Consider the following 22,895-nt stretch of genomic DNA (forward strand, 5'->3'; position numbering starts at 1 on the left):
AATGATATGCTTCAGTTAACTCCAACTAACAATAAGGTTGGAGACCCTTTTTGACCTTGATCTGCCAGAGCTTGCTCTCACAAAGCGGACCTGCAGTTTGTTTACCATTGCAAGACTTTCCCTACTGTGCATGTACAGTCTTACACCAGTATAGAGCACTGTATTCATATAATACCACATTTCTGTTGAGCAGAAGAATAGGAATAAGCCCCACAGGCCACTTGTGAGTGACTAAAATGAGCACCACGGTGTATAGCTTGACAACCGAGCGCAGATTATTATATTCTAAATATGTAGAAAAAGGGTGAATTAATGTCAGCATATGGATGTTATGTTGGGAGTAATTAGGGGTACTTTTGTTACAGGAGTGCATTTGACCTTTGAATTGTTTTTTAATTCCCTCGGCCAAGTGGTGCTGTTCAACACAAGACACCTTGTGAACATGCACCTTTCTGTGTAATTAACCACAGTCTCTCGAGGTGGGAGAGTGTATGAAAGATGAACTAAGGATGAAAAATGAATTCATTACTGAACAAACTTAGATCTGGTCACAGTTTCGTAAAAGCCTCTAAATATATATGTCAAATGCGGGCTGTTCATTGAAATGTAATTGGCTTAAGAATCAGAGATAGAATAAACGCCCCCCTACACAGCAGATTAGGGCTGCGGAAGCAGTAATAGGACAGTGTTGTGCTGGAAATGTGCTTATTTACAGACTTGTGTCTGTCAGTTTGTTGTTGTGTTATGATTTATTTAATTATAGCCCACCATAATGTGCTGCTGGCTTTATGTGCTAGAATGATACATAAACATAGACTGAAAAAAAAAAAAAACAAGCCAACTGTTCATGTAGAGTTAGGATGTTTGGCTTAATACAGTTTGTACACTGTACACAAATTAAAGGCATCTGGTGTTTCTGTTGTGCCACACTCGGTTAAACCATCTAATATGTTTGTCATATAAACAAACATATTAAGAAATATGTAGAGTTTAAATAGGCCAGTCATGATATCCATTTTTTTGTTGCACAATATATTGCACCAAAATAATATTATTGTCATTTTAACACCATTTTATGCCACTTATTATATAAAAATGACTATAGAATTGTATCATAATGCAAGTACACCCTTTCAAAGAACACAAAATTATAGAAATTTAATAATTAAACATTTGATAAAATGTTTGATAAAAAACATATAAAAAACATAAAAAAAAAAAAAAAAATATATATATATATATATATATATATATATATATATATATATATATATATATATATATATATATATATATATATATATAATGTTTAATATTTAATAAAAATAAACAAAACAAAGTCATTCAACTATAACTGCAGAATACCTACAGTAGCTAAAAGCAAAAATTCCTAGACCATAAAACAAAAAATGCATAAACTTCAAGCCAAAATATGTTGCTTTCTAAATAGTATAATAACAAACAATTTCTTACATTTATAGCACCTTACACTCAAAGTGCTTTACACATTTTCGGCAGGATTCTCCTCATCCACCACCAGTGTGCAGCATCCACCTGGATGATGCGATGGCAGCAATGTTGCACCAGACCGCACACCACATGAAGCCAATTATGATGAGGGGAAGGTTAGGAGGTCATGATGTACAAAGGTCAGTGGGCAAATTTGTCCAGGAAGCTGGGGTTAAACACCTACTCTTTTTTGAAGGACATCCTGAGATTCAGCCCTGGGCAATTTTGCCTAAAATCAAAATCTTGAATAATGAAAATATTTTAACTCAATTAAAATTATTGAATATTTATTTATTTATTTATTTATTTATTTTTTTTATTTTTTTTTTTCATAGTCCACTGACAGGGTTTGTTCAGTAAATATGCTGATATTACAAATGATATATTTCTGAATGAAAGGTACATTCCTTGATTTTAAAATAATTGAAGGAAACAATATCTACCATCTATGATTATTTATTAAATGTCAACGTTAAACAACTGAAATGGAAACGCTTTTGGAAACAATAAATAATTTTTTCATGTTTTTCATATTATAAGCAGATAATAAGCACTAATATAATAACTATAAGCAATAAAATAACTCCTGTATATTTTGTAAATAGTATTTTAAACAGTGTGTTTCTTGCATCGTCTGTAAACAAATATTTTAATAAAAATTAATAATGTTGATGTAATGGAAAGTATGACGTCTCAAGAATTCTCTGGCTCAATTTTTCAATCGTCAATTTAATGCAAAGTTACATAATAGTAACAAACAGAGCAGGGTCACGTGACTCCATACACAGTAAGGTAAGTTATTGAAAAATTTAACTGGAAAAATTTGATCAGTTATTGGTTCTAAATGTCGAATTTTGATTACTTTTTGATTAATCATCCAGCCCTAGAACTCAGTTTAACGTCTAAAGCAGGTCGCACACCAGAAGCGCCGCTCGTAGGCGCGCCGCACAGCACCACACAGCGCCATGCAATTTAGAATTCTAAACATAGGTTTCTATCAGGATACACACACCGACGCCGCAAGTCGGCGCCTTCGGTAACGCACAGCCACGGCTCAGAACGCAGTTCATTTTTCAGCTGCGCCACAGAGTGCCATCTGATTAGTTTCATGTTAAATATCAAACAAATGTGTGCGTCTGGTGTATGATACTTTAAACTGTCATGTGTGCGCTGTGTCGCGGCGCCGAGCGGCGCTTCTGGTGTGCGACCTGCTTTATACGAAAGATGGCACTTACTGAGCAGAACAAAGTCCCCATCAATATACTGGGTCGCTAGTATATTGAGCACCCCCTGCTGGTCTAAAACCTAACCAACACCCCCTCCAACAGCAACCTAGCTTTCCCATCTGGTTTTCCATCCAGGCACTTACCGGGCGCTGCTTAGCTTTAGTGGACAACCATGTCAGAGTTGCAGAGATGTAGTTGCCGGCTAAATATATAAGAAAAAAAAATATATATATTTTTCGCTGCGACGCATGGCAACGCATTGGCGCAGTAGGTAGTGCTGTCACCTCACAGCGTTTCTGTGTGGAGTTTGCATGTTCTCCCTGCGTTCGCGTGGGTTTCCTCCAGGTGCTCCGTACATGTGGTACAGGTCAATTGAGTAGGCTAAATTGTCCGTAGTGTATGTGTGTCTGTGTGCAAATGAGTGTGCGTGGATGTATGTTTAACAGGGATGGGTTGCGGCTGGAAGGGCATCCGCTGCGTAAAAACGTGCTGGATGAGTTGGCGGTTCATTCCGGATTATTAAAGGGACTAAGCCGAAAAGAAAATGAATGAATGAATAATATTTTTCACCATACTGTCACTAACACCTACAATAGGCAAGTGCAGCAGATACTGTATATGGTTGCTAAAATAGTTTTTTTAAGTATGGATGATGTATATATCATTATCAAAAAAGATTGAGGTCATGTCCATGTATTGTGTGATTAGTCAATATATTGATTATTGTAACAGGCCTAAGCTTAAAAAAAAAAGAACACTGAAATGATACCACTGTATTTGGCCTTTTAAAATATTTAAGCTCAAAAAACAAGTGCCAAATGACAATAAAAAATCTGGATGCTAACATATTCTAGCTCTATAAGCGCTTGTGAGCTTTTTAATGTTTTATCAGACAGTTTTAAAGATTAATCCTCGGAAACTTTTGTCTTGTGGTGAAACATGCTTTTTATTTGACCAGTTGAGCTGGGATTCAGTATTAAAATTAAATCACGGTGACATAATTGACCAGATGCTCTTTTAATCTTTGATCATGTTTCATCTTTCATGTTACTTTCTTTCTTTTTAGTTCAGCTAAATAAAACACTCAAGCCCCTTGCCTAATGCATATGAATGTGGTCTAATAAGAACGCTGGCTATTTGATCTTCCATTGTTTCAAGGGGCAGTTTTTATGCCCCAGACTCTTTGAATAGTGAATGAATAGAGAGGATAATGTATTGATGGGCCACAATGTACCAAGACACAAACACTCCAGTCACTCAAGAGCGATTCCACTCTTGACTTTGTTTCACATCACACATAAAAAGATCCATTTTTTTGTACAGATTTTGATGACCCATCTCAACACAAGCTTGCCTCTAGCATCATAGTATATTGTGATGATTAATTAGTGGTGTAATTTAGTGGAACTTCAGCACTGTGTTCATGTGGCTCGAAAGTGCTTTATGACATATGGTGGTCAATCCTCAACCAAAACCCACCCATTACTGGGGTTAATGTGCCATCACTGCCTCTTAACCACTGTGATTGCCTGCATGATGTTTCTGAACCTGATTTATTGCTTTTAACTCGCGCTGGCAGTCATTTACCTCTTGATTGGCAGGTGCCATCAAATGCCTCAGGAGAAAATGTACTGCTCAGAGATTATTTAACTATTTTCTAGAGCTCTGCAGGTCTGCTTCAAAATATCAGTTTCAAAAAATAATAAATAAATGGTAAAGTGTAGTTATATACAGCATTTGGTGATAAATATATATTTTGAGTACCTGATTAAAACTCTTAATAGTTAACACACTCAATGCATTTTTTGTCAATACACCCCTATATATATATATATATATATATATATATATATATATATATATATATATATATATATATATATATATATATATATAGTTGAAGTCAGAATTATTAGCCCCCCTGTTTATTTTGTTCCTCAATTTCTTTTTATTGAAGAGAGTTTTTTTTTTTTTTTTTTCAACATTTCTAAACATAATAGTTTTAATGACCCATTTTTAATAACTGATTTATTCTATCTTGGCCATGATGTTAGAAAATGATATTTGACTAGATATTTTTCAAGACATTTCTATACAGCTTAAAATAAAATAACATTTAAAGGTTTAACTAGGTTAATTAGGTTAAATAGGCAAGTTGTTAGGCAACATTATTTCGCAAATATTTAAAAAAGGGAAAAAAAAAATTCAAAGGGGGATAATAATTTGTGGCGGGATATTAATTCTGACTTCAACTGTATGTATATATGTATATATATATATATATATATATATATATATATATATATATATATATATATATATATATATATATATATACATATATATATATATATATATATATATATATAGAGAGAGAGAGAGAGAGAGAGAGAGAGAGAGAGAGAGAGAGAGAGAGAGAGAGAGTAACATAATTGTGGCTTCAATTGTATATTAAAAAGCACACAGAATAACCATTTTGATCAATTCAAGACCCAGAAATCCATCCTGATCACAACCCCAGTACTTTCACCTCGAAGTAGTAACTATTTAAACAAATGTATTTAAAGTTTATTTACCTCAGAATTTTATTTTGTGACACTTTTAGTCATTTTGATTTCACACAAAATGTGTGCTTCTCTCAGGGTTGAGTCAGAGTCAAATGTGTCATGAATCTGCAGTTGTTTACAGAAGAATAACTGCCAAGGTCAAGTATTGTGTTAAATGTTATTTGTTTTGTTTCTCACCAAACCTGTTCTCTTTTAGAATGAAATATCTTTTTTTTTTTCTCCTGTCCAAAACAGAAAGAAAGGCATAAAGCATTAAAACAACACAGTAAGTAAATGTTGACTACATTTTCATTCTAAGGGAAGCTTGCAATAACTAATGATATTTATAGCTTTGTAAAAGATACAGTCATGCTCAAAATTGTTGGCGCTCCTTTCCAGAAAATCAAGTATTTCTCACAGAAACATATTGCATTAAGATGTTTTGCTATAGGCATTTTTGTTCCCTTTGTGGGAATTGAAGCTAAACAAAAAAGGGAGGGAATAGCTAACTGTACATTAAAATATATGTGAATGCAATACTTCTCTGTGAGAAATACTTGATTTTCTGGAAAAGTTCTAGGGGTGCCAACAATTTTGGGCATGACTGTATGTTCCTCGAACACAATGTACCTGTGTTGTAAAGTATGATGTCAGAAAGCAAATTTGGACTGTACACGCGTCCATATGGAGCTCACAGAAGAACACTACAGATGGGAGATGCCATTTTCACCTCACACAATCTGGTCCTCCAAGATGTGATTTACTATATGTATTTCACCTGTACCAACACTATATTTTGACATTAATGCAGTAATGAACCAGAAAAAATGCTAGTGTGTAAAAAAATAAAGAACGTCTGTGTAATTATTTTTGACAAGACCATATGTGGGGGTAAAGCAGGCCAACTGGAGCAGAATGCAGATTAAACCGCAGTGATGTGGGACTGAGGGATACAAGGGAGCAGTCCTCTGACGGCACGCAAATGTCTCATAATAAAAGTGAACTAAATTATGTCATCTAAAGTATGTCTTATGGTTTATTCCAACCGCTCAATCACAAGACAAGGTAGAAAACTAATGCGGGAAGAGTTTTGTGGTGAAACAGTGAGGTATGAGGGGCAGTGAAGTTAATTTGATTGATCTGTCTATGGACCGTAGTCAGGGTAGATGCCGTATTTAATTTGGCATGAATGAAAACGAGACTCTGAGGAACTGTGGTGAGGGAGGAATTTTAATAGTGTGATTTGTAGCACAAAGCATTTTGTCAATCACACGATACTGTGATTACACACATTCAGCATGTGCTCAATAGAATTATAAAGTTTGCTGTGGGGACCTGTATTTAAATGTTATAAAATGAAATGATAAAAAAAAAAAAAAAAAAATATATATATATATATATATATATATATATATATATATATATATATATATATATATATATATATATATTACATAACATATTACATAACATTATAAGGAAGCAAGAAAAAACCTCTTTAAATCTTTTTAGTAGCTCTGTGTTTCAATTATATACTACATTTCTACTGTTAGGCTTGTTCTTATAATATTAATATTACTGAATGCTTAGGTAGACATTAAAGCAATGGAATTATTAAAGTCAGCTCTCATTAAACATTCAGTGCTGTTACCAAAGGGAAACTGTAACACTCTGAAAATGTAATAAATTTAATATCATCTCCTAATCTTTCTCGTTATAAGTTTTTTATCAGTAGAGTTACATTTGCTACATATAAATGTTTCCTATGGCAAAATATGGCAGTAAGATTTATATCAGTCAATGAAAAATGTATTACAAGTGCCTCTGGTCTGCTACTTGTTGTGTTACTTGTTGTGGTTACTTGTTGTGTCAGGTCTTATTTTCACAACCCATTATTTCCCATAATTTCTGACCACATTATTTTGTGTTTGCGTGAGTTTGTGTGGGTTTTGTGAATTGTATACCAACAATCAACCTTAAAGTAAATACAAGGCCTACTGAACAGTCAAACTCTTTTTAGGCTCTTAACAGGCTAAATCTTAATAATAAATTAATACATTTGTTTTGTGCCCTGAACTGAAAAAGTTTTGTGTCTAAAGCCGTTAGCATATGGAGGACCAGGAGTGCCAGTTAGAAATGAAATGGAGAAATAAATTATCAATTTAATATTTGAAGCATTAAAACGTGTATACATAAATCTCGATATAAATGGACAAATAAACAGACTTATTTAAATGTGTTTATTTAAATTGTGTTTTTTAAATGTCATTTAATAAAAAAAATAAATTAATAAATAAATAAAAATTAAAATAACTTTTAAATGTGTAAATATATAGACAATTTTATAAATGTTTATTTAATTAATGTTTTAAAACACTGATTAATTAAACAATAAAAGTTTGTATAGATCACTTTAAATGCAATGTACCTTCTCTTGCTTTGATGATCTTTATACCCCTGCTAAAATCAACTGTAGTTTTCTCTCTGTCCAATGACAGTACATGTTTCATTTACAAGCGAAGGATTGTTTATCTTGACTTGAGGCAAAAGTTGATTGGTTGCTCTCATGCGTGTACTGTCCAATGGCATTTTTTAACCCTTTTTTTTCAACCCAAGAAAAGCATGTAGGAAAAGAAAAAGAAAAGCAAGTGACAAATACAGAGAGAAAAGCGTTTGCCAAATGCCTTTTAAAAAGCTTTTTAAATTGTGCATTTAAATGCATTTAATATGATCTGGTTTCATCCACAGTCCAAAAACATCCACTATAGGCAAATTACCTGTTTTTAAACATTCAGAATGCGGCGCAGCGAGGTTGCAGAAAAAAAAAAAAAAAAAAAAAACGGTAGCGCTAGCCTTTACAGCGAGCGAATGACATCCGATGGGTTACAGAATTTGTTGTTGTATTAGACAGAAGTTATATAGATTACATATATATATATATATATATATATATATATATATATATATATATATATATATATATATATATATATTATTATTTACATAATGCTATCAGCATATTATAACAGTTTGTCACCCAGTGACAAGCACAGTTATTCTGCAAAATTAAAGTGAGCGTCGTTCATCTGACAGCTCCATTTGTGATAGCACCCTCCCAACGAATATTGGAAAAGACGAAATGGCCAAGCTTCCAGCCTGAAATATACAACTTGAAACTCCAAGTGATTTTACACTTCTATATCGAATTTGACATCCTACCGCACAACACAACATGTTTGCTATTGCAACCGGTCTTTTATTGAAACCGATATCCATAGTTGAACACGTGTGACATTGTCATGTGTGATGTAGGTTGGAAATTCCCCTATATGTGAATTAAATAAACTAAATAGGCCATAGTGCATGTGTATGAATGAGTGTGTATGAATGTTTCCCAGTACCGAATAGCAGCTGGAAGGGCATAAGCTGCATAGAACATATGCTGGATAAGTTGACGGTTCATTCCACTGTGGCGACCCCTGATGAATAAAGGGACTAAACCGAAAGAATGAAAAAACAGCATTTTAAAACGTGACATTTATAAAATTACTGATTTATTTAAACATTTAAAAGGTATTTTTTGCATTGTTTTATTAAATGACATTTAAAAAACACAATTTAAATAACCACATTTAATCTATTTATTTGTCCATTTAAATTGTGATTTATTTATACACATTGTTATGCTTCAATTATTAAACTGATCATTTGATTCTTCATTTTATTTCTTCCTGGTACTCCTGGTCCTCCATATTAGCAATGGTGCTCATTGTATTGAAAATATTGCACTGTGATCAAGCATTTTATTTTGGTTGTCAGTTATTCACTAGTACCAATAGACATAATGCACATTACATCATCGTTTCACAAAATCAGGTTTCCTTCACTTGTCAAAAGATTACTTTTTTAGGCTCACAAAATGTTGAAATAAGTGGATGACAGGTAAACTCTTATTTTGTCTTTTTCATTTTTTTTTTAAAAATTCTCATCAACCTGATTGTGTTTACTCTAAAAATCAATCAATCAATAAGCCAATCAATCTATCAACCAATTGTGAAACTAGATTTAACCATGACAATTTTTCAACCATTTGAATCGCATTATGTCTACATATTTTAGGCAAATAGAACAAAAGAGCAAAATTCATATTGAACCAACAATGTCAAATAATTTTCATTTGAATGATCTTGTTAATTAAACTCGTCTGGAACACAGTTTACTCATGTTGAGCCAATTAATCTCAGTCACTTACTTTGGTTTATTATTGTAGTTTAAACTGAACAACTACTTAAATAATGATTTTTGTTGATTGAGTCTGATCTCAGAACTAGCATTCATTTTCACAGTTATGGCTCACTGGGTGAAACAACAAGCATTATTGATGTTAATGAAGCTGCCAGCACTCAAACATGAGTGCTTTTCTTCTGATATAGAGTAACCTTAACTCAAAACCTTAATTGAAAATCTTCTAAATCCTCAAACTATGTAACGATTGAATTCAAGCAGGTCTTTTTCTTAACTTAAAAGACTTAATATTAGTTTATACAGTATTATCACATTATCACATCAACAGTATTTCCTTTTAATGAAGTCCAACACAAAGCATGGTGGGAACTTTGCATCCACTAAGCAGGTAGTTACAATAAAAAAATTAATTCATGTTGTGCCATAACAAACCGATTAAGTTAACTTAGTAGAACAAGCATACTAATTTCAAACTATTTTTTTTAGCTTATTTGAAGTAATTTGAACAAGAATCAACCTGTTTTATTACTATTATTAATATTATTATTTCTGAGTCTGTTTGTTGTGTGAATAGCAGTGTGTACCTTGTTAGAATGTAAACAAAGTACTTTCTTAAGGAAAATTTATGTACGGATAGATAATGCAATGAGCTTTAAAGGTGGAGTAGGTGATTTGCCAAAATGCTAATGTTAGCATAATAGCTTTAAAAATGCACATCCCTCCTCTGCTGTCCAAAGCCACGCCTCCTGAAGTCACGAACGCACACCAAATAGATGACCGTAGATAATTTTATACAACACTAGATCATGTCATTCACTAATTAGAAAACTATAGAGCAGAGGTGTCAAAACTCTTTCTTAGAGGGCCGGCGTCATGCAGATCCAACTTGTCTCAACACACCTACAAGAATGTTTCTAGAAAGCCTAGTAAGAGCTTGATTAGGTAAACCAGGTTTGTCTGATTGGGGTTGGAACTAAACTTTGCAGGACACCAGCCCTACAGGACTGAGTTTAGACACCCCTGCTATAGAGACACACACATTGTCCAGCACATTGGCCAGAAGGGTGCAGGAATAATGTTTCCCAAAACTGGTATAGGGGGCAAAGTTTTATATTCGAACATTCAGACTTTCTTCAAAATAATATATTTTCACAAAAGTGTTGTTTGCAAATTCTACATTGTGAAATCATATAATCAGCCAATGACTATAAAATACAACATGTTTACAGTTAATGAAATAGTGCTAATGTTGTTTTGAAGTCATGCTACTGTACACATTATTTCAGACCCAGTTTTCAAAGTAACATTAGAGTTGGAGTAGTCACAGGCTGTCACTGTTCAAAAATGAACAAATGTTTAAGTCCAAATCAAACTTCACCTCAGTAAAGCTGGTTAGGTGGAAGAACACTATTTGCTTTTGTTTTGTTATTCTATAACTCAATAATAATCAGATCAAAAGAGAGCTAAAAACAGAAATATTTGTTATCTTTTTAAATTACACTTACGTTAGCAAGAAAACTAGTGACTTACTATACATTTCCAGTTGTAGATACAAGGCCACGTTGGTCTTTCAGAAAGTTCAGGTTGATGCTGAGTTTACCTAATGTTACTCTCTGTCAGCTGTTGGTGGCCATGCTTCACGCACCGGGATCTGTCTGCGTGAAAAGGGTGTGCAGAAATACAAATTTAAAGTTTTTGACTGTTTGAGTTAACAATCGTAATTTAGTTCGGCCCGGCATTTTTAAATTAGACAAACATTATTATTATTTTTTTTTTTGTTTGTATGCCTTATCCAGAAAATAAAAAATACACATAAAAAACATTTAGTTAATTTACTTTAATCATTAATATCGGAATGTGAAGAGCCTTTTAACCAGCACAACAATATTTTATCATTATTTTATTTATTTATTTTATTATTTATTTATTTTATTTTTTTTTTTTTTCTGAGGACAATCACCTACTGCACCTTTAATTCACTGTGTCCATTATTGGTGGCTGTCAGAGTACATAATTGTAAAGAATTGATAACGGAGCTATGGTAGATTGGAACATTACTACACACTGTAAATTGTAAAAAGTTGAGAATTTTCTCAAAACAAGTATAGAATAAATATTAAAAAGCAGTGTATTCATTTTAATTAAGCATAGTTTAAATAGTTTATATTAACAACTTTTTATTAAGGTAAACTTCAGTAGCGTTATTCAAAATAATTAGTTGTGTTAACGTCTTATTAGGGTTCACATTACTAGGAAAATTTTAAGAAACTGAATACCTTAAAATGATCAAGTAAGCTGAACTAAAACATTCAAGTAAAGACAAAAACAAATAGCTTACTTACAGGGCCTTTTATTTTGAAATTGATATTTAGCCGCACCATGTTGGTGTTCCATAACATTTTATTTTTATGAGGTTGTTCGTTAGCCCAATGTTAGGCCAATGTCATCCCCCAACCTGGAGGACCAGAACATACACACATAAACTACAGGCAATTTAGCCTACCCAGTTCGCCTTTAACTCCAAACAAAAATGCCAACTGACCCAGCAGGGGCTCGAACCATCAACCTTCTTGCTGTAAGGTGACATCGCTACCCACTCCGCCACCTGTTTCCTCAGTTCTCTTATCCCTATTCTCTATCATTAACATGATTTTGACACATGGCCACTTAAAAGTTGTAAATACATATTATTGTACATCAAGATTACTTGAATCTATTTAGTTTAACAACTTGATGTGCTAACAAGTTGGGAATACTTGTTTAAACACTGTAAAGTGAACAAATGTATTCACAAAAAGTTAACTGCACTTTATTGTATTAGTGAGAACAGCTATTGTTTTTTTTATTTCTTTTTATTTCTTTTATTTATTTTTTTACAGTGTATAAGCTGTTATCGTAAAATTAGGTTAAATCTGTAAAACGGAAACATCGCTGCTGAAAATTTTTCTAGCAACAAGTGCTTCCATGTTTTTTTTCTTTTTACATTACCACACCAAATAAAACACACCTCAAATCAGTCAAGTACATCTTGTCTTTCAATGACTAAATGAAACTTCTGCATCTACTTTATTTACTTCAGTGGGGAGAGATCATCCCTGCTCAAAATTCACGAGGACTACAGGACGTAATTCCCTCAATTAGTTTATAAGGAGCTCTTTGTGGGAGACTTTATACGTCGTCCCATGTGCCAAAGAGAGCGAGAAAAAAAAGAAGAAACACAGTAAAATACTCATTAAGCAAAGCTGTCTTCAGCGCTAAACTGCATCTCTTTGAAATCAGATGAAAGAAGCCATATTTCCATATGAATCTTCAGTTAATAATGCAGTGCGCTGAGAAGAAAATATGAGAGCATTGTGTCCTCGGCGTCTTGGAGGAAACAGCGGATTGAGATTTTATACAGGGGACGGATGCCAATTGAAGTAATGACAGACGTACGGGCTCCACGTTTACAAAGGGTTGCAAGGGCAAGGCGCCTCTGAGAGCTAGAAGCTAATTTCCATGGTTTTTGTGTCGTCACCTTGCACAGCACAAATGTCAAAATGAATTCTGAAGCAGGCCTAATTAGAACGGAGAGGAGGGTGTCTTGCTGGATCAGTAGAGTGTGCGATGCGCTTTTACTCAATGTCACTCGCTCTTTCCTCCTCTCTCGCTGGCTCTCTGGAACACCTGCCACTGAAGGAGAAATCTGGGCTCTCCTGCAGAATGCTTCATTACCTGTATTGTATCATTCCCCATTAGTATTCCCATCACGAGCTCGTGCCCCTCTCTCTGAGAGCTCCTCTTGGCAGGCAACGGTACCCACTGCGTCCCGGTGCGAGCCTGGCTTCCGGTTGGCCCCTGCGGCAGGCGGCTAATTGGTTTATTCAGCGGCGTTCCGTTCGTTACCCGATTCGCTTTATGACACTTGTCAGTATCCGAAGCCTCATCAAGCATTCAAGTGTCCAATTCACTCAGATGTAAGAGCCTTTTTAGCACAAATCTCACCACGCCACATTTCACTAGCGCCGGATGTGTAGAGTCACAATTGACACCCTGGAAACATGCGATGCACCACAAAGCAGCTTTTGATTTTAAATCATTAATAAAGCCGAGAAGGATGAGGGGGCTGCTTTCTTGTCAAGGCAAGCCTTGTTTAGATTGATGTGGCAGCTTGTTTTGTGAAGACTTGATTTGCACAACTGCAAGAAAGCAGGAAAGCAGTTTTGGAGAAAGAAGTTTGTCAAAAGTGTAAGCCCACACGTAATATGTGTGCGGAAATCTGCTGGAATGTTTGAGCCGGTCTTTCAATCGATTCATTTACTTATGCAAATGTCTGTAAATATACATATTTATTCAGTGTTTAGAACAAGTGGTTCTAATTGGATTTTGATTGTATTTTATTATTTTTGTGTTTTACTGCCTGAATTCACATATTATATATATATATATATATATATATATATATATATATATATATATATATATATATATATATATATATATATGTGGTATTCGACATAGTGAAATATTATATATTATATTATATTATTATATATATAGTGATTATTATTAAATATAGTGATTTTTGTAGTTTTGTTATATTTATTTATTTTATTTATTTATATATTTTACCTGGGGGCTGCACGATGGTGCAGTGGGTAGCCCTTTTGTCTCACAGCAAGAAAGTTGCTATTTCGAGCCTCAGTTGGCTCAGTTGGCATTTCTGTGAGGAGTTTGCATGTTCTCCCCATGTTCACATGGGTTTCCTCCAGGTACTCCGGTTTCCCCCACAAGCTCAAAGACATTTTGAGCCTCAGTTAGCTCAGTTGGCATTTCTGTGAGGAGTTTGCATGTTCTCCCCATGTTCGCATAGGTTTCCTCCAGGTACTCTGGTTTCCCCCACAAGTTCAAAGACATGCAGTACAGGTGAATTGGATGCATGTGAATGAGTGTGTTTGTGTGTGTGTTTGTGTGTGTGTGTGTGTGTGTGTGTGTGTGTGTGTGTGTGTGTGTGTGTGTGTGTGTGTGTGTGTGTGTGTGTGTGTGTGTGTGTGTGTGGATGTTTTCCAGTGATGGGTTGCAGCTGGAAGGGCATCCGTTGCATAAAACATGTGCTGGATAAGTTGGTGATGCATTCCACTGTGGTGGCCCCAGATAACTTGAATTCTGTCAGACTAGATTAACATTTCTATATGTGTTCTGTTGTGTAGTCCCTTTGTTAAACTGTAGAGTTGAATTTTCAACATAAAAAGTCGACAGAGCAGAGATCACTGCAATTCACAACCTTAAATAAAGAGAAAACACTTTGAATTACTTTTTAACACTATTGAAAATTATCTGCCATGGTGTGTATTGCAGCTCTAAGTGAATGAAAACATCCAGCTGAGGTTTAAATCTGAAAGTGCACCTTGTTTAAAAAAAAAAAAAAATATATATATATATATATATATATATATATATATATATATATATATATATATATATATATATATATATATATATATATATATACACACATACAGTTGAAGTCAGAATTATTAGCCCCCTGGAATTATTAGACCGCTTGTTTATTTTTACCCAAATTTCTGTTTAAGGTAGAGAAGATTTTTTCAACACATTTCTAAACATAATAGTTTTAATCACTCATTTCTAATAACTGATTTATTTTATCCTTGCCATGATGACAGTATATAATATTTTACTACATAATTTTCAAGACACTTCTATACAGCTTAACGTGACATTTAAAGGCTTAACTAAGTTAATTATTATCACTAGGTGAGTTAGGTTAATTAGGCAAGTCACTGTATAACAATGTTTTGTTCTGTAGATGATCAAGAAAAAAAAATAGCTTAAAGGGGCTAATAATTTTGTCCCTAAAATGGTGTTTAAAAAATTAAACTGCTTTTATTCTAGCCAAAATAATACAACTGAGACTTTTTTTCCAGGAGAAAAATATTCAGACATATTGTGAAAATTCCCTGGCTCTGTTAAACATCATTTAGAAAATATTTAAAAAAAGAAGAAAAAAAAAATTGAAGGGGGCTAATAATTCTGACTTAAACAGTATATATATATATATATATATATATATATATATATATATATATATATATATATATATATATATATATATATATATATATATATATATATATATATATATATATGCTGGTGTTTAACTGCATTGCTTTAATGCATTACTGCTTCAACAATGTTGATAAGCTGTGGTGAACGTTTCTCTCTGTCTTGCGGTAAACACAGTCGACCAATCACAACAGACTGGGTCATTGGACCAATCAGTGTAGATTAGCATCACACTAAAGAGGAGTTTGGGTACAAAGTAATGGCTAAACAAATCATATGGGAGTCATTGGGGTTATTAGGTAAAAATAAATGCATATTATCCCTGCTGAAAAATGCAGCTTAAACCAGCCTACTGATTGGCTGGACTTAGCTGGTCAGGCTGGAAAATGACCAGCTAAATCCAGCTAAAACCAGCTTGACCAGCCTGGTTTAAGCTGGACATAGCTGGTTATGGCTGGGCTCCCAGTCTGGCTATGCTAGTCAAGCTGGGTTTAGCTGGTCATTTCCCAGCCTGACCAGCTAAGACCAGGCTGTAAATAGCTGGAAACCAGCCAACAAATGGCCAAACCCCCTTTAAAACCAGGCTAGTTTAAACCTAGCCTAGGCTAGTTTAAGCTGTTTTTTTTTTTTTTTTTTTTTTTCCAGTGGGGATAAGAAAATGCAAGTGTTGAACAACAATCAGCCTATTGTTGGAGACCCACAAAATCAAAATATGATAATTTTTAATAGATAATAGGGGCTAAAATTACTTTTTTTTTAGTTTACAGTGTGCCTGACATTTTTTTTTATTATATGTTATTTACTCCCGTACAGAATCAGCCTAAATACTAAATTATTTCCACTTATATCTGTTTAACCCATCTAACTGTATTTATATCGTAATGTATATCACAGAAAAACAAAATACAGCATTGTCAGTTTTTTACAGTATTTTGCAACTCTATTCATAAGTTCAAGGCAGGCTTATATGCATGCATCAGTAATTGATCTAGATTTCTCATTGCAAAGTTAATAACCTAAAGCTTCCCTCCCAAGCATATGCCTGAAATGATTTGAAATTAAAATCAGGTTTTGCTATGCGCAAGATTAGATTTGTGATGCCTAATTCCCCTGGTACTTATTTCAAATTACCGGTGTCAGTTCTTTCACCTGTAGTTCATCAATTATGTCCAGATCAGTTTGGATTGACACATTTGCTGAATTCATTGTACTGTAAAGGCTGCAGCCATGATCCTTGAAGAAAAGGCGAGGAAGCATAATGGAATTGTTCTCATTTTGAGGGAAAATAACATGTTTAGGAGAATTATGCATGCGTTATAGTGAGTGATGAATATTTAGGAGGACAATTCAGCCATCCTGGATTGGTAAGCTTGGGAATGTGACTAGAATGCCTATGCATAAAAAGCATTCTAAAATTCAAAAGCCAAATTTAATTCATAGGTTAAAAACAAAAGTTTAATTAAAGTTAAAGCCATAATTTGCTCATTTTACAATTGAGAACACTTACTTTTAAATTCAATTAGATGAATAAAATAATGGGGAAATTAAAATTCGACAGATTTATCTATTAAATTAACTGTTTAAAAAGAAAACTTAGTCATTTTGTTGCGCCACTTTAAGTTATAGAGTATTGGATATGGTAAAGCATTTACCCAATGTAATAGAGACTTGAATAAATAATTAATTCCCACATTTGAGGGCCATACAGGAAGATGTTCAGTACAATTATTTAAATTTCATTCTGTTCCTCACACAAAGCTGTCACATAGATGGAGAAAACTTGAAATACAGCACACGAGTCGTTGCACATGAGTCATATACTACTTTTATTATACTTTTTACGATACCTTAATGTGTTTTTTGGAGCTTGACAGTTGCAATCACCATCTTCAATTTCATTTTTCATCCGTCTCATTTTGTGTTGAGGGAGAAATGTTATACTGGTTTGGAGAGTAAATGATGATCGAAATAAATGTTTTTGCATGAGCTGTTTGTTTTTGGAACAACATTATACGGTTCTTGTGTTTAATTTATTATGGAATCCTACAAGGCATTACTTATAATTACATTTTTGTGTATTTTCTTAACACAGGAAGTTTCCAACACAGTCAAAAAAATATGCACAAGTCTCATGATAAAAAAAAAAAAAAACTTTTTTCTTCATTGAAAAAGAACATAAAATATATGTTTAGTTTATAATATGACATTTCATTTTATTAAGAACATAACATATAATGTAAATAACAATTGCCAGCAGAACATATCAACTAATTAGACCTCATATAGACATTTTAAAAGTAATTATGTAATTTGTAAATTTTTAATGTATTTATTTCAGACATAGTAAAAAAAATCAATGCTCATCAAATAAGTATGTATAATATGATATATATAGATAGAAATTTATGTAATCAAGCCTACTTTTATTTTGTAAATATTTATTTAGCTCCACTTTTAACTTAATTTGCTTTCATCATAGGTTTGGCTTTTAAATGAAGCAGTTTACCTTTTCCCTGGGCAGACTGGCTCTTCATGGCTCAGACAGAAAAGAAGAGGTTGAGGTCATATGCTGGATCAGCAGCAGTGCAAATCCCCTTTAAACCTTTTGACCACACTAACCGCCGAGTTCCTGCTTTGCTCTTATCTTCCCCGGTCATGTGGTTTATACAACTAACCCATCCAGCGATAACCGGGATCTACTCCACAGTGCAACCAACACTATTTCCATATTGCCTTACCTAAGGAGATAGACATCAGAACGACGGTGTGCCAGGAATGTACATCTTGTACATTGGTATTCCCTGCAGCGTTACTTTAAAATTCAACTTCTCGCTCTACATTCAGACCTTCTCTACATAGAATGTATACTGAAACACAGACTGTATTATAGAGTTGCAAGCCGCAGTAGCGCTTATGGAATTGAATATCAAATGAGAAGTAAAGCTGGGCTCACACAAAAGAAACAATTGTGGTGATTTCACCTGCAGAGAGATTTCGATATTGTATTTACGAACACAAAACATATCAACATTGTACTGGGAGTGGAATTTCAATTGGCTGCATCTTTGGCAAGCACCCGCATGACTGTTTTCTCCCTGTGAAAGAGTCATTGAGCTCAGTGCGTGCTGGGAAATGGCCCGGCGGCTCACAGGAGAGCGGGAAGCTCTTACTGAAATAGAGAACGACATCAAGGCTTGATGTTTTGATTAGTTACCAAGTGGTTGACAAATATGAATGTCTTAAAGTAAGAGGGTTGGATAGATCCAAGGCTGCTCCAAAGAATAACAATGATTGAGAGGAGGAAAATACATTTTAAGCACGAATACTTTATCTATTTTTTATTTTTATTTTTTTAATTAAATGCCAGAGCTGTCATTCTTTATTCATAGTCCAGTACAAAGAGAACAAGAAATGAGAGGCTAAGGGATCAGGGAATGACGTGACCCAGATTTAAATTGTGCTGCTAGGCAGAGAGATTTTGATTTTAAATGTGACGTTTTAAGAATATGTTCTCATTTGTAATCAAAAGTGTTTGTTTTTTGGTGGCTAATAAGTCAGGCATTAAAAGCAATGACCTTCATTTAGAAGAGCACACCTGATAAGGTATCTAAGAATAAATCCACAGAATTGGGCAAAAGTGATGTATGTTGGTTTCATTTATTTATTTACCCAAATTTGTGATATTCAGTCGGAGTATTTCAGCATCTCGTTCTTCCTGTGATTGCTATGCAAATCCAGTTGCAGCAAACAGAGGCAGATTTACTAACAGCTTACGCCAGCTCTTTCAGAGGTTGAAACTAGTGTCAGGATTTACTAAAGACATGCAGTGAAGAATTAGTGATGTAAAGGAGTTGTGTTTGTTCTGGCTGACCATACTTTCGTAGGCGTTTCCCTCACTCCAAAAATATTATTGCTGCTTGTTCTAACAATGTATTTAAAATGATCTGAAACATCAACTTTGTTGGGGGGACAGCTTAAATGTTTCATGTTCAGTCAACTAAAATTGTAATAAAAACATTAAGTTACCTTAATCAATTTGCGCTGGGATGTAAAAAAGATTGTGTGGAACCCTGTATTATTTATTTATTTATTGATTTATTGATTTATTGATTGATTGATTGATTGATTGATTGATTGATTGATTTATTTATTTATTTATTTATTTATTTATTTATTTATTTATTTATTTATTTATATATTTATTTATTTGCAACTGAATGATGTTCAAAATATGAATGTGTGTTTTAGTGGGGCTGGTTTATTCTTAGCAGCATTGCAATGTTTATTTATGGGGCCATTCATATAACATTTTTTGCAAGCAAATTTTAATAGCAAGAGATGCATGTGGATGTTTTGAAAAATGCAATTGCAATGCATTTCATGTTACACGAACCAACTAATCAGCTTATATTCTCACACTTTGAATGGAATATACACATGTCAGTAATAACAGTATAATAAATACCTTAGACAACAGCAGAGCACTCAAACACTGCAGTTCTTTTTATTTTTTTTTCTCCATAAACAAAACATGTATCAGAACTACAGCAAGGGTTTGTTAGTGGCGGTACCTTAGATTGTGCATCTGATGGTTGACTAGCAAAAACACATGCCACAGGAGTTCAGATGTGCGTTGAAACTGGTGAAGGAACTTGTCTAACATTTTTAGACATGAAATTTGAATAGCCCTTATTTCTGAATATATATTGGCAATGTAATGGTCATGTACAATCTATGCTATTATCAGTATGAAACTGTTTCAAATGTCACCTAAACTATACCAATCAGTGTTTCCCTTACCATAATAATAAGGAGTTTCCTTGTTTTCTATAAAACCAAACCAGAAAGCAAGTGTGGATGACATCATTAGCATGGCAACACAAGGACAACAGAGTATTCTGATATTCTTTATATCTCTGAATTGAATCAAATAATTCAATTCAATTCAATTCAACTGTTTATTGTCATGTGCACAGTAAGGAAACACGTCTCCCTGTACAATGAGATTCTTACTTTGCCGTCCACAGTGAAGTCATACACACAACATACACATCATACACAACATACACATAAATATACATATATACACAGAAGTGACTGAAGATTGGTGTAAAATGTAAGTATATAAATATCTATGAAAGTAAACAATATGTAAACCTGATTTGAGTAATGAAACAGATGTAAACAGTGTACAGTGTTTTTTTTTTTTTTTCTTATTGTGCTTTTTATTGTGCTTAATAAGTAAATAAGTAGATAAGTCAGCAATATATATATATATATATATATATATATATATATATATATATATATATATATATATATATATATATATATATATATATATATATATAAATAAATATATATATATATATATATATATGAATGTATATATATATATTCTTACTTTGCACGCCAGGGCCGGGGCAAGCTGAACTGGTGCTCTAGGCAAACGACAATCATGCTGCCCTCAGGCCAAAAGTGAAAAAGAAAGTGGCCTTTTTGCTGATGAAAGCGAGGACCGTGAGGAAGAGGGTCAGTTTAGCTGCTGAAAGTGAAAACGGGGGTTCGTCTAGTTACCCGCCTAGGTCGCCTCTATGCACGCAACGTCCCAAAACACACGTTGGCCACAAAAGGAAATAAAAAAATCTGCAACTGCGTTATTTGCATTATTCATTTATTTATTTTTTACGCGTTAAACATTTTTAATTAATCACGTGCTTTAACGTGCAAATTTTGACAGATTGCACTTGTTTTATCTCCTCTTTGTCACCGCTGCGTACAGTTGCAAAAATCCATGTAAATGAGTGTGATAAGTTTCTTTAAATGGCCAAATAGTTGTGATATTAAAAAAAAGGTGAAAAAAGAGGAAGTGATGCAGTGAACGATGAAGAACAAGCAGACAAAAATACGATCCAAAAAAGTGGCAGCTGGCAAGGAGGTCAGGTTTATTGTTTATATATATATATATATATATATATATATATATATATATATATATAGAGAGAGAGAGAGAGAGAGAGAGAGAGAGAGAGAGAGAGAGAGAGAGAGAGAGAATAAAAAGAAACATTAACCTTTTAAGAACTGTTATCTGCAGGTTTTTTTGGGGAATTTAGATTTTTTTTTTCTGTGTCATCACATTAAGACCTCTAATTTGAAACCAAATATTTCCAATCCTAAAATGATGGTAATTATGATGTGGCTTTAACACAGCATTAACCCATTTTGGACTTTACACTGCAAAGAACAGAGTAAATCTTCTAGAAGAACATTTTCTCCACTCATTTTTAATTATTTGGGATGCCAGAAGATAATGTTATCACAATATTTGATTACCCAACCTTTTTTATTATTATCATTTAAACAGCTTTTAGTAGTTTGTGTTGATCATTATGAAAATTAACAGCTTAACAAGCTCAACAACAAGTCTAATTTTCTTAATTGGCACATCGTCAGTAGATCTTTATGAGTTTTATCCAATCCCATTAGCATTTTTATGACTTTGCACTAATTTGCCCTAGAATCTATGGATAATATTATCTAAAGCAGGGGTGCTCAACAGAGTGCTCAACAGAGTCTAGCTCTTACACTGATCAAACACACCTGAACCATTTAATTAGGACCTAAACAGCACTTGATAATTACATGCAGGTGTGTTTGATCAGGGTTGCAACTGAAATCTGCAGGAAGGTAGATCTCCAGCAACAGGGTTGGTCATCCCTGATCTAAAGTGTTGTAATTTAAGAAACACATAGGCAGAGTGTACTCAAAAAAAAAAAAAAAAAAAAAAAAAATGAATGAATGAACAAGTGGCATGGTGGCAGAGGGATTAGCACTGTCACCTCAGGAATAAACTTCATTGGCCAAACGCTTATCTCACGTGGCCACCATTTTAAAGAACCAAAGCAAAACTGCGATGGAAAGAAACCCGGAAGTATAGGACCAGCATGGTAAACATTGCAGCAACATGCTGTGGACTACAAACCTCCAGCGGTTGCTGAGATTTTAAAATGCAGTAATGGTTTAATTATCAGTTTGATATCATTCAGTGAGTTTAATTTAAACAATTAAAAGCATGTTAGACATCAAAGAAAATTACAATGTCTTTAAGAGTTGTACGGGTAAGTGTCCTCTTAGGCTTCAGTTCATGGCACCAGGTACAGTAAACAGTAGACACTTCTCTGCTTCAGCCTATGTAACCCGGTGAGTGATAAAACACTGTAGTCCTCTGTAGCACATCCTCTTGTTGTCTGTTATAGTGTTGTCCGTATACTGAAGTTTTAAAAATGTCCATTTTCCTCTAACA

At 33.8% G+C, this 22,895-nt stretch overlaps 1 long non-coding RNA gene across 1 annotated transcript in view; it reads left to right on the forward strand.

The window, feature by feature from the left end:
* Window positions 1–19,232, forward strand: part of LOC141377499 (uncharacterized) — a 37,173-nt gene extending 17,941 nt beyond the window's left edge. The window contains exon 3 of the long non-coding RNA XR_015507383.1: window positions 18,072–19,232. This is a non-coding gene — a long non-coding RNA (uncharacterized LOC141377499). The remainder of the gene's footprint in view (window positions 1–18,071) is intronic.
* The last annotated feature ends 3,663 nt before the right edge of the window (window positions 19,233–22,895 follow it).

Source organism: Danio rerio, chromosome 14 (assembly GCF_052040795.2).
Source record: "Danio rerio strain M-AB ecotype USA chromosome 14, GRCz13ab, whole genome shotgun sequence".
In the NCBI taxonomy this organism is placed as follows: Eukaryota; Metazoa; Chordata; class Actinopteri; order Cypriniformes; family Danionidae; genus Danio; species Danio rerio.